We start from the raw sequence: 6,254 nt of genomic DNA on the forward strand, positions 1-6,254 counted from the left end.
CTGTTTTTGCCTTTGTTATAGATTTTTAGTACACCACAATATCACCCCAAAAGCCAGCCTTTTGTAGATCATGTATTCACGTTCTCCATCACAGACAACAGGATCTGGTTTCGAAACTATCAGGTTAGTTGTTTCCCTTGACTTTTTTAAAAAAAATTGCACTAACTGTATGGTTTCATATGAAATCAGTGAAATACAGTAAATTGAAAGGAGACCTTTAACTATTACCAAGATATGCTGACATCCACCCCACTTATACAAAAAATGTGATTTCAAAATGTTTTATGGTGGACTAAAACTTATCTTTTTACATGCTTAACATAAATTAGCTGCATTAGATTTTGGGCTTGAACACCTGTGAATCCATATGTGTAAAATGTTTAAAGAATAGTATGCATGTATAAGTCCAGCACAAGAATCTCAAATGAAGGTGTTTGCTATTTTGTTACAGATCATGGAAGAAGATGCATCTCTTGTAGAAATTGGACCTCGTTTTGTTTTAAATCTCATCAAGATTTTCCAGGGCAGCTTTGGAGGACCAACTCTACATGAGAATCCACATTACCAGTCTCCAAACATGGTAATAGTCTTGCTTTTGGTTTTGCTTGCATTTAATGAATTCCTTAGGCCTTGATTGTGCAAGCTGTTCTGTCTGACTGTACCCCTGCTCATAAGAAAGCAGCTTGCAGGATCAGGGACCTCAATGTGGCAATACATGTAATAGGTTATAATTTTAGGGTAAAATAATCACTGGCATGTGAACTGAGCAGATTTATGAAGCTAATAATGATGAGTTGTTTGCTCTCTCAGTGAGAAGATGGCAGTATGCTGAGGAATTTGCCAGTTGAAGGATGATCTTTTTAAAAAGATCACTTTCTAGGTGGAGAGCATTTTCTGTACTATAAAATGTTGTATGTGAACTTTTTGCAATATCGCTTTGTTAAATGGGTTTTTCCGTCTCTCCTTTGCCTTTCAGTGCAACTGTATTAACTTACTCTTCTTCTTTTGATAGCATCGGCGGATGACAAGATTGGCTATAGCTGCTAAATTCAGAGAAAAACATCAAGTGAAAGACCTGCAGAAACTTAGGAAAAAAGAAGAAAAGACAATTATTCCAGAAGATCCTACTGAAACTGTCTTTGACACTCCAGCAGAAGAAAAGCCATTGGAAATAGTGTTGGTGAAACCTGAGCTAAAAGTCAATTTGAAAAAGAGAAAGAAATTATTTCAACGACAAAGGAAGAGGCAAAAAAAAAATGTCCAGGGTGGGAGTGTAAAATGTTAAGTGGAAAAAAAGAAGCAAACTTCAATGTCATCTGTTAGCCTTGCATACTTAGCTTGATAAGCTAACAACCTACCTTGTATATTACTTATTTCTCTCCAATTTTTAAAAGTCAGCAGCTGCTTGCCACAGCTTTGAGTAAATGAAAAATCGAATGGGATTTCTTCTGCTCTAGATCACTTATCTCACTGTTTTTTAAATAAATGGTTGTATTTTTGTGGACGTTGTCTTCCAGGCAATAGATACATTAATGCCCTACAAAGCTCTTGGAGAAATGACGTTTAAGGGGAAGGTGTTGAGAGGCAGCAACAAGAGTTTGAATATAATGAAAGTCTGAACCAAACTTATTTCTTACAATTGAAAAATTAGTCTTGTATGGGTCAAGTAATTCTGGGTTTTTTTGGGGGAGGGGCATCCTAAGGAGTTTGGTGCTTTCCCCTAGCCATATTCAGCAGTGTAGCTCCCCAGCAGTAGTTCAGGATCTTACAGTCTATATTACATTTGACATACAAGTACCACTTTCTTTTAAAGCATTCACATGCCTACAGTACTCGTTCACCTTTTTCGTTGGCTGGTACCCACCCTCTCCCAATGGCTCTTGGAGAAGAGAAAGGTTGTGATTTTTGATCACAGGAAATTTTTTGTTGGTGTTTTTAAGAATAGTGGATCTACAAACAAGCAGTAAAGCTTGTTCTTATAGAAAAGGGGGCAAACTGTGTTTTACTTTGTGTTGCTCTGGTCTTGTACCAAGTGTGCTAACTAATTACTCAGAGAAACAATGGAATGTAATTGCTCCTTTTGTGTGTGCTGATGCTCCTTTGATATTCCACCCTTCTTCTATTCTAATTTTAGTGGGGTAAGTTGCTGCTACAAACACAGACAAAAGACTGCTTGCCCCCCCCCCCCCCCCCAAAGAACTAACACTCCTGAAAAACTATTGTGCTTAGTTTGGGCCTTTTAAACGTTATTACTAGCAAGAGCACAGTCAGGCCCGCAGTTAGCGAAGACGAGTGTAGCATGCAATTTGCACCAGAACTCAAGTTCTGGTAAATGAGATTCGTGTAAGCAGTGGAAAGACATGAGCTCTTGTCCTGTTAACGTTAATCTGTTTTACGTAAATTGAATATTGGGGGAAAAGAGGGTGTACAACTTTATTTATTAGTTAGATTAAGCCCATGTGCCAGGGACTGCTTTTCCGTGCATTTGCCAGCTCTCAAATAGTACAAGTTAATAAATCTCCGACACTCATACTTTCAGCACCTGTGGGAGATTTTTTTCTTCCCCATACTCGTAGGAGCAGTGTTACAGGGCTTTTCAGTAGCATATCACATCTCAGTTTTCTATTTAGATAGATACCCTGTATTGGGGACTCTGCATACAGCTTTTCAGTAGGGGAGGAATGGTTGTGGTGAAGGAAATGGCGGGAAAAAACTTACCCCTACCCCGGTAAGGAAAACTGCGACCAAACAAGGGAATATGGAAGGAGTAAAACGTTAAATATAGTGGAATGAGGAGCTGAATAGGCAAGATTTCTATTTGTTTGCACATTATGTAGTTTGCTAAAAGGGTGGATGCCTTGAGTAAGCACCCCCTTGATGCCAGAGATTGCTGGTGCACAGCACACTTCTACTAGATTCAGGCCCCTTACGCACTCCACACAGTCTCTTGTTGTTTACCAGCACCTGCCATCCAGAGTTGGTTTATTAAGATTTAATAGTTTCTCGAGTTCCTAATAGCGAATGGACTCAAACATTAGTGTCCTGGCTTATTCTAAAGTTTCCATAATACAAAGTTCATAGTTAGTCGTGGTTTGTTGGTGTTTTCGCTCTCCAGGCCTTGTCGTTCAGTATGTGGTTATCCTCAAACTCACAAGTGGTACAAGCAAAATCTTTTTTCATTAGGGCCAAAATTTCTTGCCATTCCTCCTAACTTTTCTGTTACTGGATTGTCTGATTGCCTTGTGTACTCAAGCGGAGTTTTTGTCAGTATTCCATTCTCTTACAAGTTCTATTTATTTGCTTTGTCTGGCACTTTCCCTTCTCTTGTATTTCAGTATGTGCATGGGATCCAGCTAACATGGTCTGCTAGCTGGATTCTGGTCATTAGAAGTACAGTTTCATGTGATGAAAAATCTCTTGACATTGACGTAAGACACCCTTTTTAAAAATCTCCGTTAAGTAAGGCCTGAGACTGAATCTGAAAATATTGACCATTGCTGCTGGGACATACCTCCCAGATCTAAGTTACGTGGGGGCATAATGTCTACTAGTTTAGGCTGTCCATGACAGCTACAAAATTGGATTTTTTTAAAGTTAATAATTCCAGAATTTTGGTATATGCTGTCCCTCTATTCTTCCTGTTTTGTTTTTATTTAACCCATGTTGTTTTAACATGCATTATGTTTAACTCTATATATTTGACAAAATTCAACTCCACTTTTCATGCTGTATAGTTGGCAACAGTTCATTGTTAAAAGCTGTCTCTTTTATACCCTTAAATTTATAAAGTAAATCAAAAATCCACATCTGGAACGATTGCCACGTTTTTCATCCCATAAGGTAATTTTCCATGACAAAGTTTTGATGTAATTTAGCTTTTCCCTTCAAACTTCTGCATCCACATTTTAAGTTTAGAAATTCTGTCGAGTGCAGGATCTGCCAGTCTATATACCCAGCCTCCCACAGGGAGCTCGGTTATCTGGAGTGCGCGGAAGAGAGGGAGGCCCACACCCTACACAATGAGGCTCCACCCTACACAATAGCTCTTGATCCTGGGCACCCTTAACAGGAACAGCTGTCTTGGGCTTTCTCTCCCTATCCAACTGTCACATTCCGGGCATGCAGTGTCACCCCTGCCCGCCTGCCCTGAAACTTGGGGTGCCTCACTGTGCTTTACTGCCGTAGCTCCCAACCTGGGCCACTCACAAACAGCTTCAGGTCACACCCTGCAACATGCCAGCACGTTCCAGTCACACTGGTTTCCATCAGCCTTGGTCACCACTTGTAGGGTGACACCAACACACTCCCAGTCTAAACTTTTCCTCCAAAATGTGTTCTGCACTGTCCAGTTCTTTCTTGAACAGATCAGATATTTTAGGTCCATTTCCTCCGTAAGGAACAATATCCAACAGTTTGGTACTTTAAATGGAATTACCCAAACAATTCAATTTGAATATAACACCAGATCAGTTTTGATTAAAGAATAAAAAGTTTATTTAACTATAGAGAGAATTTAAGGGAGTTATAAGTTTTTATAAGGCATTAAAGTGAGAAACAAATGAAAAATAAAACTCAGGTGCTAAAACTTAACAAGCTAGACTTGGTTCAAGGTAAAAATCTTTACCCCATACTCCAAACAACAGGGCTGACCAAACTCCAGGTCAGTCTCCCTCCCAAAGTTATATGGCTGTTTATGGGGGGGGGGGGGGAGGGGCTTGTTTGTCTTATCTGATGAAATGAGATAAAGAGATGGATAGGAGAAAATACTTTGTGGTGCCCATCATTTTATAATCCAGTCACCTTTGGAATGCATTTTCCTGAGGATTATTGCTAGATAAAGTTAGCTCCCACTGTGAGGTTGGAGTCTTGTGGTGAAAGAGGTTCCATGCTGTTTGCTAAAATGTAGATTGATCCGTTTCAGCTACCCCCTTTGCCAAATTCTGGCCACTTGACAGGTGATTGCCCATCAGTTTTGATGATACCTGACTAGAGGCATCAACCTTTCCTGGGTCTTTGAGAAACAGGTTTATCCACGCCCCATGCTTGTCTTGTAGCCTTATGTCAGTCATAATTTTATCTTATATTCATAACTTTACATATAATGTTGCTATTTAGATTCCACCATGATATTGTTGATGGGTGAGTTATTCATTTTCAAATGATACCTCACAAAGCATACTTTGTACAAAGATTATAGTAGTATATAGGGTGTAATTATAGGGTGCATTTGGTCACACCCACTCATTCCCTGGTAGCACATCTCTCTTCTGCTACTAGGCTATTTCTTGACCCTTTGTTCAATCCAGTTCCTGGGAACAGGGACTTGTGGCCCCGTCCACTCTTAAAGGGATAATATGTCCTATTACATAGAGGTTGCTTGGCATTAGCCACTGACGGCTAAATCAGTGCAAATAAAGAATTTCATCCAATAATGAATTCAATCACAGGACTGTGGGTTGTACAGCATGGGCTTGTTCTATTAGTGGAAAAATTGTTTGGAGGAGGGCTGAGCAGCCAAAAACCAAGACATGACAAGTCTTTAGGCAAGTGAGTAAATTTGCAATCTGGTTGGCTGCTGCTGTCCAGTGATGCCTGGAGAGTATTATGATGAGAACGCCTAGCTGTAAGTAGACCTTGTCTATACTGCAAGAGTTTTATAATGATTACTAAACTTGGTTATGGCTCAACTTTGTTACAAAAGAACTAAATTAACTACATCCTTGCAAATGTAGTGTAGCTCTATCTATACAAACTAAGCCACACTGTGATTCAGCCTGGTTAAGCTGCAGCAAAGTTCAATTTCAGTTGTTTATGTAGTGTAGATTGGGTCACAGATGTTGGAATAGAGGATTATGCCTCTCTGTTTAGTCTCATTACTTGTGACTACTGCTCAACAGTAACCAAAAGGTAGCTGCTCTCTTCACAATCAGGTTATGCACACATGATAATCACACTGATTATATGTATACTTCTACCTTCCAGAGATTCATGTCAGGATGACAGAACTCTGGCACTGCAGATACAGATGAATGACCTGCTGGAGCCTGAGTGACTGCTGAGCTGGTTGCATGGGTACCACGGAAAAGGCTGGATGCTAGAAGTGTGGTGGGAACTTGTCTCCCAACACTGGATCAGCAGGTGTTCTTAAAACCTCATTATTACAGAAGTATATTTATTCTCTCTCCCATCTGGCAGACAATTGAGCTAACCCCTTCCTCTGCACTGTTAGTTTTCTGATACCATTCTTTAAAAAA

Source organism: Chelonoidis abingdonii, chromosome 6 (genome assembly GCF_003597395.2).
Source record: "Chelonoidis abingdonii isolate Lonesome George chromosome 6, CheloAbing_2.0, whole genome shotgun sequence".
Taxonomy (NCBI): domain Eukaryota; kingdom Metazoa; phylum Chordata; order Testudines; family Testudinidae; genus Chelonoidis; species Chelonoidis abingdonii.